General features: G+C 40.5%; 1 protein-coding gene across 2 annotated transcripts in view; it reads right to left on the bottom strand.

The window, feature by feature from the left end:
- coro7 (coronin 7) overlaps window positions 1-12169 on the bottom strand; it is a 111115-nt gene that overhangs the window by 16004 nt on the left and 82942 nt on the right. The gene's annotated exons all lie outside the window — the stretch shown is intronic.

The raw sequence follows: 12169 nt of genomic DNA, 5'->3' as shown, positions 1-12169 counted from the left end.
ATGATGGACAGTGCATCTGTTTTGCATAATGTTGACATGAAAAATAAAAAACCCCAATCTTTATTTTTACAAGAGGAGACAACGAGAAACAAAACCAGGGCTTCAACTGCTCAAACAGATGATTACACAGACCTATTAAACACACATGGTTCTACTTATCCCGGATGAATGAGAGACATTAGAAGCTCATCTTCAAAATTACACACACAAACTCATGTCTACTCACACACTCACGAACACACAGGAAGACCTATAAATGCGTGGTAAACTGGTCCAGACTGTCTGAGCTATAAAGCAGCCAGGTCACCGGTCATAAAGACCCTTGACGTCCAGCGCTGCTCTGTGGACTGGGAGGATTGAAGGGTGGATGGGGTTGGGGTGGGGTTGTTGTAGGATGTGGGTGGGCATGAGGGTGTCGGGGTATACAGACTGAAGGGGAGGTAAGGGCGTGAAAGTACTACTGGAGAACATAATATTTTTTAAAATGCACATGATAAAAGGAAGACAGCTTTGAAGTTGCTCACAGAAATGAAACAGAAAGTGTATTTCATTAGCATATGTTGAAGTTTGCATCTGTAATGTATGAGGTGTGTCTCTGAAGGGCTGGTGGCTGCAGACCTCAGGAAGAGATGCGTTCCGCATTAACCCTGGGGTTCAGCATCAAGGGCCCGGGCTAGATGACTATTAAATGACCTGTCGGCGGGGCCTGGGAACTAATCAGCAGCTACAACTGCCTCAGACGAGAGAAGACCCTCTCTGCTGTTAAGGTCAGTGGAGGAAAGTCCAGTTCTCGTCACAGTTGCATTTTAAATGCAACATAGAGTTGCCAAAAATATATTTTGCGTGACTTTCGCCTTGAGTGCAAACTTTGCTTAGTTTGCAAGTAAAATTAGAGAAGAGAATCATGTCAACTTTTCCATTCGGTTATCCCCTGTCATTAACAAATTTCTGTCTCTTCAGGTTAAGTGTTTCATTAACAGTCCCATTAAAATCTCTCTTTCACATGCAAGCCAATTCTAATGGCAAAGACAGGAATACATGTATTTTGCACAAAATAACATCAAGCCAAGGTGGGAAATCCCGATAATTAATCTGAAAGTAAGATCAAACTAATGATGAATGAATAAAGCCAAAACAAGACTAATGGAAAAGACCATTTATGATATGACATATATCAACAGATATAGTGGTTATTGGAAATTTGAATTGCACATAATCTGTATCAGCATCTGACCTAAAAATACCTCTGTATAAATCCACTTAAATTCAGTGAATAAACCACAAAATAGACATTACATGCTCTAAATCAGCTGTGGATATCATGCATTTCGCAGTAATTAATTATTCTGCATACCAGAGGCATAACTTAAACGTAATGATCAGAAGTTCAGCTTTGACTTGGCTCCACTGAGTCAGTCACTCCACACTGTGCATTCATTTGTTATAGGGAACAAATTGGAGATGAAGTCAGTCTTAGGTGCACTCTAGTCTATTTTTCCTTCTGTGGAAAAGCCACAAGTCCAAACTGTTGCTGATCCGTCCTGCACACACTGAAGCACTCAATAAAGTCTACTTTAAAAACACAATCCACCAATAACAGGCTCGATGAATGACTTACTGCCCTGTTAAAATCCTGTCCAGCTAAACAGACCGTGGTCGGTCTCAAATGGGCACTCGGCTGCTAAAGAGCAACAACTCGGCCGATGCTTTTTCAAGGACGCCACAGCTGAATCGACATATCACATGATCTGGACGATTATTGATGAATATGTTTGGCAAATGTTGCTCAGAGCTTGAGCCATAGTTCCCTCGAGTGATGGCAGTGCTTGGCCTCATACCAAAACTCATATTGGATGATCCAAACCATTTTCAGACCATACTTGCCTTAATGTGTATGACTGAGTGTGTGTATGTGTGTGTGTGTGTGTGTGACTTTCCTCTTTCCTTCATGGACAGCCAAGACAGAATTATTGGAAATACTAGAACCATAAAACCCAGTAATTTACAGACACAAAACATTACTGTTTAATATTTGTTTTTCCTTCAAGTTTGAGTGTGTGTGTGTAAATGAGTGAGAGGGTCGACTCGAGAGAGGGAAAGAGAAAAATAAAGAGAGAAATATAAACCCTAAAACAACTTCTTCAGACCTTCTTTTTTCCACTCCTGCTCGACTAGCACTACAAAAACATTCTTGAGGTGTTCAACAGAGCTCCTTTCATTGATTGTCATTCGCACGTTTTGACTCTGTGGTGTCTCCCAGTTCTGCTTTATCAGAGTAAGTTAACAGAGTTTATCAGTCCCTCCGTCTACCAGCCTGTGAGTCTCTGGATCTAAGCAATCTGACTCATCTCTCTGTGACACACACACCCACACACCTTGCCAGACGTGGCTATGTGTCCATACTTGGTCTTTCTGGTCCATCTAAAATGCCACTTTATCACCCTTATCCCCTCCACTGATCTCTGTCATATCTCAAAAGCAGAAATTCCACTCCTGCTGGATGAAAATCTTGTATCTCCAACATTTGGAAATACAAAAAAAGGATTGTTTCAGAGTGACAACTGTTATCTTTAGAAAAATCACATAACAGGGTTTGTTATGACTTTTAGGGCTGATAAAAGTCATTCGCTTCAAGTAAAAACATGAAAAGTTTTACATGATATCAATTGGACACTATTCCAAAAAGTCTTGCATCATGGTGTAGGTCTAACAACCCCTAAATTATTTCAGCATCGTACCCTCAGCCTTACTGTGGCCCCAGGCTTTGGCCTCACCTTTCCTCTTTTGTCCTGGGTGGACCGACTGTACACGACTGTCTGCGTTTTACTGTTTGTGAGTCCAACACACCCACACTAAATCATCTGCTTTAATGACCAGAGCAGGGATATGTACAGTGAAAAGCAATAAAAACCTCACAGAACAGAGCAGATTTACTATAATAGAGACTGCGGGAGGAAGAAAAAAAGAGAGAAACTGAGCGAGACAGAGAGTAGTAAGAGATAAGATCACTATCACATTCGTGTAGTAAATCACAACAGCTATGTGTGTCCTCATGCGCGTGTGAGAGAGAGAGAGAGAGAGAGAGAGAGAGAGAGAGAGAGAGAGAGAGAGAGAGAGAGAGAGAGAGAGAGAGAGAGAGAGAGAGAGAGAGAATGCTTTGAGCTCTATCATGCTACATCTAGGAGAGTTATTGGACCAAAAAGAGAGAGAGCAAAAATAAGAGATTGTTACAGAGGACACCGTAGCCTTGACTTGATAGCCTTGATGAGCTGCAACTGGTACGACAAGATCAACTCCCATTACTGCCCCTTCTTTCCAGCACCCCCTCCCACACCCACATTTTTGTATGGAGAGAAACCATGTTTTGTGACCACCCATACAGAGTAACCATCGCGAATGCACCGTTTAGTATTCCAGTTATACAATGCCAACAACCCTCAAACATTTCAAGTGTATAAACTTTACATAGTAAACAGAGGGGGTTATGGTCAAAAAGAAAGTAGAAAACTATGCATTTGACAAAGGGAAACGCAAGGATGAACACACAGAAACACACACTTCTAGTGTTGTCTATGTAGCCACCATCTCTTCACAAAAAGCAGTGCTGACCAGACGTTTACAAGCCCACATCCAGCTTCGGCTCGGCCCGTTCCACCGCTGCATGACGAGGCAGCTTTGAGCAATTTGTTAACACAGCAGACGTGCACTCCTCTGAAGGATAAAGCTAAGTGGTGCTCATGTTGCATTGAATTACACAATGGTCACAAGATGAAACCCCCCCCCAGAAAATCCAAAATAACAGTCATAGCTAGTACACTTCTAAAACCAATAACAATAGAAACAAGACGCTCTCCATTGCGCTCTTTTCATTTAATTAACTTCTATTTGACCTCTGCTCGATGTCAAGGCCTCCACATCCATCTTTTCAAGTTGTCAGCGCTGTGTGTCACAGCTGTAGGAAGGCTTGTTATCTGTGTGCATGTGCGCCTGTGTGTTTGTTTTTATTTAACCTCCTTTATTTAACTAGGCAGGTCATTGTAAAGCCACATTACTCAGTGATTGTCTGGCAAAACCCAAAAGGGCTTTAAACAGAGGCACAGTATCATCATACAAGAACATGCAACAGAGAGAGACAGAATGAGAAGAAATTAATCCTAAATGCATAACTCCAGGAATAGCGCCACCACAGTTAGGAAACAATACATCAAGGCTAGACCACACACCTTGCACGATGGGCAACAAGGGAAGGTGGGATAAAAAATATTGTATACAATATTGAAAGAGTTATCCTAGTACTATGATAGACAGGAAATAAGACAGAAGGAGAGAAAATATTTACGGTAAAAGAGTATTAAATACCTGCAATACTTGTGTGTGTGTGTATGTGTGTGTGTGTGTATGACTGGAGGGGACTACAGGAGTAGTGGAACTGTGTGTGTATAGGAAATAAGGCCTTGCATGCAGTATAACTGAGATTTATACATTTTCTTAATACGTTTAATGGCGGTGGTGGTGGTGGTGGTGGGGGGTTCTTTGTGGATGATCTCTGCATTGTGCTGTGGTGCGGCATGCTCCTACCACATCATATGACTGACTGGCTGATAAGGCAGCAGGGGGACTGACCAAACCTTTCTGTCTGCCAGTGGACTGAAAAGGATTGACTTACTTTGAGTCAGAGGGGTGGAAATCTTTATTTTCACTCTGTGGTCCCATTAAGCACTTAAATATATGAATTTACATTTTATAAAAAAGGCTACATCTGCACTCTTTGAAAGCAAAGTCCACAGAAAAACAAGTAAACCTGCATGAATTCTATAATAATTTGAAATAAATGGGAAAAAAGTTAGAAATTGAGACAATGATAGAAATAACATACATACAATGAGTGAAAAAGTTAACTAAATATGTGCAAAAAGATGCTTGCAAACTATACATATTAGACACAGCCTTTACAGACACAGGCCTTGACCTATTTTATCACATAAATGACCCGTCTGCAAGCACCGGGTTAACCTGACGCGACCTGTGTCGCATAGTTGCTCTCATCCCTCTGATAGAGTTTCTGTCATAATACAGCATACTAATACTAATACTAATACAGCAGTGCAGTCATAGTGAACATACTGTAGCTAAGCTGCAGTCACTTTGCTTCCCGCACTAAACCACAGGCATGCTGCTGTTACTCAATACCTGACATACCAGAGTGCAGGGTGAGAGTAAGACCCAGAGGGATGAAGGAAGGAGTACAACGGGGAAGGAAGAAAGGAGGGATGAAGAAGAGAGGGTTGGTTTTAATAAGTAAAGGCAAATAGTGCGTCAGGGACATTCAGAGATGTTTGTGTGGCTTTTTTAAAATACTTATACGGATTGTGTTTTTTCTTTTATGTTTCAAACCTGCTTCCCGACAAGAGTTGGATCAACCAATCAGCTTGCTTGACGCACAGATCTGAATCATGCATTTGCCAGCCTCTGAGACCTACCATAACACCCTTCTCTAAAAATGTCTACAGAGATATGTGTATCTTTGCAGAAGTATCATTCCAGCCTGACTGGGATGATTAGGTTGTTGCAAGTTGACAACTTGATGCATAATACCAATTGATCTCTGCTGCAGCTTTTTTTAAAAGATTCTCTCCAGACATTTTTAAGACACATAAAAATATTCTGCTTTGGATAATAATTTGTGTCAGATAGGGGTTCTCCACAAAAAAAGTTCACTTACTGTTAAATTCTTAAAATTACATCTAGTCCCTCTCCCTCATTGACAAATCCAGGATATATGTTTATGTGTACATATGTTTCTACTTCACTGAAAAGTCCATTCTCAGTGTTTGTGCACTGGAGGCATCAAGTTTCCAATCACACTTGCAGCAGTTGCATATTGAACCACGATTTGCTTCAAAACTCGTTGTGATGTCACAAAATCACTCATACGTGCAAGTCTTAAAGTCGTATTTAAGGGGAGCACAGAGAAACTTTCATTCTTCTGCAGATGAATGCAAAAACAGCCTTATAGTGTCAAACTCCGGACATACGTCATTCTGCACAGTGAAGCTCAAACATCCTGTAACATTACCGTAAAACTTTGAAAAAGAGGCAGAGAGAGACAAAACAAACAAAAAAAAGAAAAAAAAGATTGGGAGAATAATAAGAGATAAACAAGAAAGAAAGAAAATATGCAAAAAAAAAAAAAAGATATCTCACTGTCTCTCACCTCGGTTAATGACGATCATGGGAAAATGCCACTTCTGGATGACCCCCTGAGTAACCAGGGGATGGGAGGTCATCCACACGCCCCCTTAACCCAACCTCTTCCCCTTGGATTTCACCCCTTCTCCTTTAGGCCTTTTCTGCACTCTCTCCTCTTCTATCACTGTTATCAGAGTCCCAACGATAAGCAGAAATCCCACACTTTTACCTAAAGAGAGAACCAATAAACCAGCCATAACGGCTCTATCCAAAAATGCTGGATACCACAGCTGACACAGCACCCACATGTGTCTAGTTTAAAAGGCTTTGAAGGCTAAATGACTATGAAAATTACAAATCACACAGTTGCTAAGGGAAAGATGTTCTCAATCAGCTCGATAATATAAGTTGGTAAACCCAGGATTGTTTTCATCTTTCAACAATAAAATGTACACTAATGGCTTGTCCAGCTCTGAGGGCATGCATGGCCCAGCTGTGCTGTCTGTCTCCGTCTCTCTCCTTAATGAGAAGTGCCAGTGTGTGCAGAGTCAACAGACTAGTAAACCTCAAAGTGAACTATGGTCTGACTCTGACCTCTCTAGGTCTCTTGTGTGTTCACTGACTCGTCCTCGTCTGCGTGAAACAAACTCCTGCAATCATTAAAAGTTTAGTGTACTTGAGGTCTTTGTGTTGAGGGCCTTTTCATGTTGTTCACTGACATAACTATCTCACATGAAGTTCTCATCTTGCTCCAATAAGGCCCAAATGCCATGACAGGGCCATAGGGAAATGACAAAAATAAAAAACCTAAATCACAATGATAATAAAAAGCACAAAAACAAAACAATAAACAAAGAGACAAACAGGAGCCAGAAAGTTTTCTAATTATGACATCCTGTCTGTGTTCCCCAAAAGCAAGGTTCATTAACACAGCTTGTCTAACACAAATAGTGAGAAAGGGCAAAATGATATTTTGGGTGAGCACCCCTAAGCCCTCTTCACCCTAAAACTGAAGTTCAATTTGGGACACATTTTCCCCCATGAACCACTTTGCGTCCAATTAACCAAAGATGAACAACAGTACGTAAACCAGATAATAAAACGTGCATTTGTTTTAATAGCGTTATACACGAAAGGTTCCTCTACAGAAGACAGCTTTATGAGGAACAGATTGACTTATAATGGGTAAAGCTGGCAAGAGTGGACAGGTGGGAAGAGTCAACATTTCACTTTTATCTGATCCAGTGCATTATGTGTTTGTTCTCACACAAACAGTGACAACTTCTGCTTTGAGTACACTCATTATTCCCCTCTCTATTGACCATATTTCTCTGTCCAGGTTCCCACAGCAGCCACTAATTAACCATGGATGTTCCTAGCTTCTCCCTCTCCCTTCCCAGGTTTCTTCTCTTCTGTGCGACACCCCTTCTTCCCACGGACATTTTGAAGAAAGGCAGCCATGGGCCTCGCGAGGAGGGCCCCGGTTGTGTATTACGGCAGCCCACACATACTACCATCAGAGCACATTTACGTGTGACAGGAAGACATGTAGTTGTGGACAGAGGGGGGTGGCATACATCTGCACAAAACACACATGAACACAGATACCAATACATATGCAGATATACTAAACACTAACAAAGAATACAAGAGCACAGCCTCTAAAGTACAGAGAGGCTGGGAGAATAATTAGCTGGGGATGAGTTGGGAGTCCATCAGACAATAATCCAGGACGATCATTCCCAGGCTGTCCCAGTGTGAAAGCAATGCATGATTCCCAAAACCGCTTCCACCCTCCTCCTATGTGTTTGTGCTCACTTAATGTACTATGTGCTGAATATTACAAAATATGACTATTAAAGTCAATTATCTTTCTCAATTGAGCTCAATGAGCAATAATTATTTTGCATCCCACAGCAGAAACTGGTCTTCTTCCAGTCCACCGGACCACAGCTTTGTCATTGAGGAAGAATTAGCACACTGTGACAAATATTTTAGGTAAAAAGTGGCTACAAAATGTGCTGCACAAGCTGTTTTGAGAAATTGGATGGACACTGTTTTTGGAGCTGTAAAAAAATTACCCTGCTAACTTTAATTTCTCAAAAGAAGGCATGTTTGTTGTTTCAACTGACAATGTGGGGAGTAAGTTAATAAGTGAAATGTCATTTTGTGGTGAACTATTGTCCTAAACTTGCTCTCATTGTCTCTGACTCTCTTCCTATCTCTCCTGCAGGGACTCACCAGCTCCTACTATTCAAAAAGTAAAAACCCACAGACATGTTGTGAACAACAAAACACAATACACCTCAAACCAAGACACATGCTTGTGTTCCTGCATAGCTCTACAGACGTGATCATGGAGGGTATGACTGTGTGGTATGAATATAGTTGTGTCTTCACGGTGGTCTGCATTTGTTCCATGACTGGGCGTCTCCTTGGCAAGAAGGTATTGTGGTGATAGGTCATAGCGTCAAGGACAACACTAAAGCACAGACTGTATTCACTGTATAACAACATATTTGCCATATACTGCACAATACAGCAAGCATAGACTAAATATACAATTGATGTTTACAAAATGATTAAGAACACAAAAATCAAGAGAAAAAAAGTAGGAAATGAACTAACGTACATCCAAAACAAACCTATCCTAAAATCAAACAAGAACACATTGTCATGTCATTGTCAATGAAAACCCTCTGACTCTGATGTGATACAGAATAGAATTGGTGATATAAAAATATAAAAAGCCACTTTGTTAAGGATAACTTTTTCCAAACAAAGCACACTTAATAGAAAAATTTATGACGAATGACAAAGTCAGTTTAGTCTGTTTAGAGTCAGTTTAACCTCTCTGATAAGCTGGACTGACACCAAATCCATCAATGCTTTTGTCAATAGGAAATACAAGTGTTAGTTAGTTCTTCTATTCCTGTGTGCACTGACGTGATAGTGAGCTGCTGTAACAAAAGAGTTTCCCCACGGGGATCAAAAAAGTATTTCTGATTCTGTTTCTATCCCTGTGTGATCTTCACAATCATTGTCATTTGACAATCACACTAGTGTTATGCATCTTTGACTTGTTTTTTTTTTTTAAGCGTACCTCTGTAGATGTCACTTAACATCTACAGTGATGCATACAAGATCCATAAATGTTAGGCAAAGCTGACCTTGAAATAAAGTTGAGCCACAGTATAAAAATTACCATATATCATGGAGACAAGAAAATGACTCATGAAGTCAGAAATGATGAAACAGATGTGAGAGAAAGTGAAGCAGCCAAAAACAAAAGGGATAAGGGCCTAACTAGGGTGGAGAAAGTGATGAAAGCCTGCTGGTTGACGAAATACTTCAGCATGAGTTTGCGCACGCAAACAACATACTTGCACAAGAGTGAATGAAATAAAATCTGAAAGAACAAGAGAAAATGTGAGAGTACAAGTTAAGTGGTAGAGTGTGGAAAAGGTAATTCTAGGAAAACTGCCAATAAGACAAAATCCCTGTCACCTCCCCCCCAAAAAAGCAATAGCATGGTGCTATGTGACTAAGTGCCCCTAGCTTTAAACCGTTAGCAGGCTGCGGTTGGCTCAGCAGCAAACCAGTGTTTTACTGGTTCCCCTGGGCAGTGTTATGGAGCGGGCTGTATGTCGGCTCGCCATCTTTTACTGAGCCAGAGTGATTAGGAGTCCAACGTGCTGACGGCACATGCAGTAATGCTGTTACAGCCACTAGACTGTACTTTACACCACTGAACAAGCGCCTGCGACGGTGCTGTAATGCACAAATATGCAGAACAGACTACAATAAGGCTTTCCTGTTCTGGTAATTTCACTGCAGATGTCCACAGAGTGGTCGGGACATCAAACTTGATGAGTAGGGGTGTAACACTATACATTGTGTTATGTTGGATAGCTGAATAAAGCGCTGTCAGTTCAATGCACATGAATAGACTGCTGTGTTGGTTGAGCTGAGATGACATCTGTTGTTGTCACCGCATCTGTGATAATTTAAATAACTTGTTTTGTTGGGTTATATATTTGGCTGAGAATGTACTCTAAATGGGTCAGGAGAAAAATCTATTCTTTCATTTAAAAGTCTCAAATATTATAAGTTGAAGTTAAAATAAATTGTAAACAGAAATGTAGACACATACTCAGGGAGCCCTTATTTTTGGTGGCTTACAAATGTATTAGAGCAAGGTCTAATATCACTGAGGACACCCAGGTCATGTCCTCAGTATTGTGTCTGGGAATCGGGGTTTTAACAGCTTTATGGGGAGTTTATATTCTATAATTACACAGAAAGTACACATTGTGGGTTTTGAAGACTGATTCTGATAAATAGATTTTAAATTTGACTGTTTTCATGCAAAATTATTGAATAAAATGATCAAATAATAAATTTGTTTAATATCTACTGTGGAGAAGGCTTTGTAACAGCATTTAAACCATTACATGGGGAGAAAACATTTACAGAAAATGTAATAGAACGTTTAATATAGTCAGAAAAGTTCAGATTTTTGCAGACTTTGTGACTAGTCAACCATGTTTTGAATCAATCTGTGTCCTAGCTTGTAATATAAGTTATGCATGATTAGAGCTAGAGATTAAAGTCTGTAAAACTTTTATTTGAATTTACAAAATATGAATCGATTTTAAGAAAGCCAGTTAAATTTTAACTGATACTTGGAGTAGTAGACCCAACATTGATTTTTGCTGACAAATTCATTTCATCTTGTCATGATGATGATGAAATTATATTTAGGCAGATTATTCAGTGTTTGACCTGTTTTTTAAATGGATGTCTTGTGTTTACTGATTATAGTGCTTAAAAAATAAATACTGCATTTTTGTTTACCCTGAGTTAACACTGTCATTACTCCATTATGCAGTTGTCACTGCAACACTGGATTTACTTATCTATTTTTTTTATTTTAATGTGGCAACCAGTTGTGGCAAAATTCAGTTCATGCTGACTTTGAATTTGAGAAAGTTCGCTCAGCAGTTGGCTGCAAAACTCAAGCAACAAACAAGCCAGTCGCCAGACTGGAAGCAAGTTCTGGAGTACCTGAGCTCTGGAGATGCTGGTCCTTCTCACCATCCAACACACACAAGCTGAATGAGTAAGATAAATAACTCACCCTCAGTGTTACCTGGATAACCTCAGCGCTGGTGTTCCAGTTTGGACACAGAGGTTTATGTTAATTTAGGTAGAGAGTGAATGAGTAAATGAGGGGAAGAAACAGAGATAGACAGAGCACTGATTCCACGAGCCTCACACATATGTGATAAAGTACAACAGGGTAAGATTTATTTCTTAGCCCTTCTTTATTTCTCCGGAACACGTAAAACTCAGTTGTGAGACATGCGTGAATTCATTTTTCTATTCCTGCAATTTACTGTAATGCCTTGCAGATGGTACAGTGTGTATGCGTGTGTGTTACATGCAATAACTCCTACAGTAGGAGCAGAAGGAGAACGAGCAGGAGACAGGCATGAGCCACAGACTGTGTGGAGACTGCTATCAGAAAGTAAACTGTACAAAATACATAAGTATGGCTACGAGTGGAACTTGAGTGTCCCTTGTCCAGAGAATACTGAGGGTGGGGGTGGTTTCAGGAGACACGTGCCTCGAGGCCAGAAAGAGATGTGTTTGTTGAATCTTTTTCTTGTTGGGAGTCTCTACGCCTTCAGCGCAAGGCTAAGTGGCTTCACCACAAGGAGAAATGTGGCCTGGTTTCAATTTTTTGTTTTACAATTTCTTGTCAACATCCCTGCAAGACCGTGTAGATCAAACTAATACAAATATTAGAGCAGTGTACACAAGAGGCTTCAGGGTTCTGGTTAATACGTGACATGTGGCTAAAAGTACACATCTGAGGTGACACAGTTCCTGAGGGCTATCACCTTACTGTACCTTGTTGGGACTGGCTGACATTGAAATAGGCTGCCAGCTGCTGACGGGTAGTTTGTCACTGGCG

The sequence above is a fragment of the Siniperca chuatsi genome, linkage group LG21 (genome assembly GCF_020085105.1).
Source record: "Siniperca chuatsi isolate FFG_IHB_CAS linkage group LG21, ASM2008510v1, whole genome shotgun sequence".
NCBI lineage: Eukaryota > Metazoa > Chordata > Actinopteri > Centrarchiformes > Sinipercidae > Siniperca > Siniperca chuatsi.
Note: the sequence above shows the minus strand (reverse complement) of the source record. Positions and strands in the feature narration are given on the sequence as shown.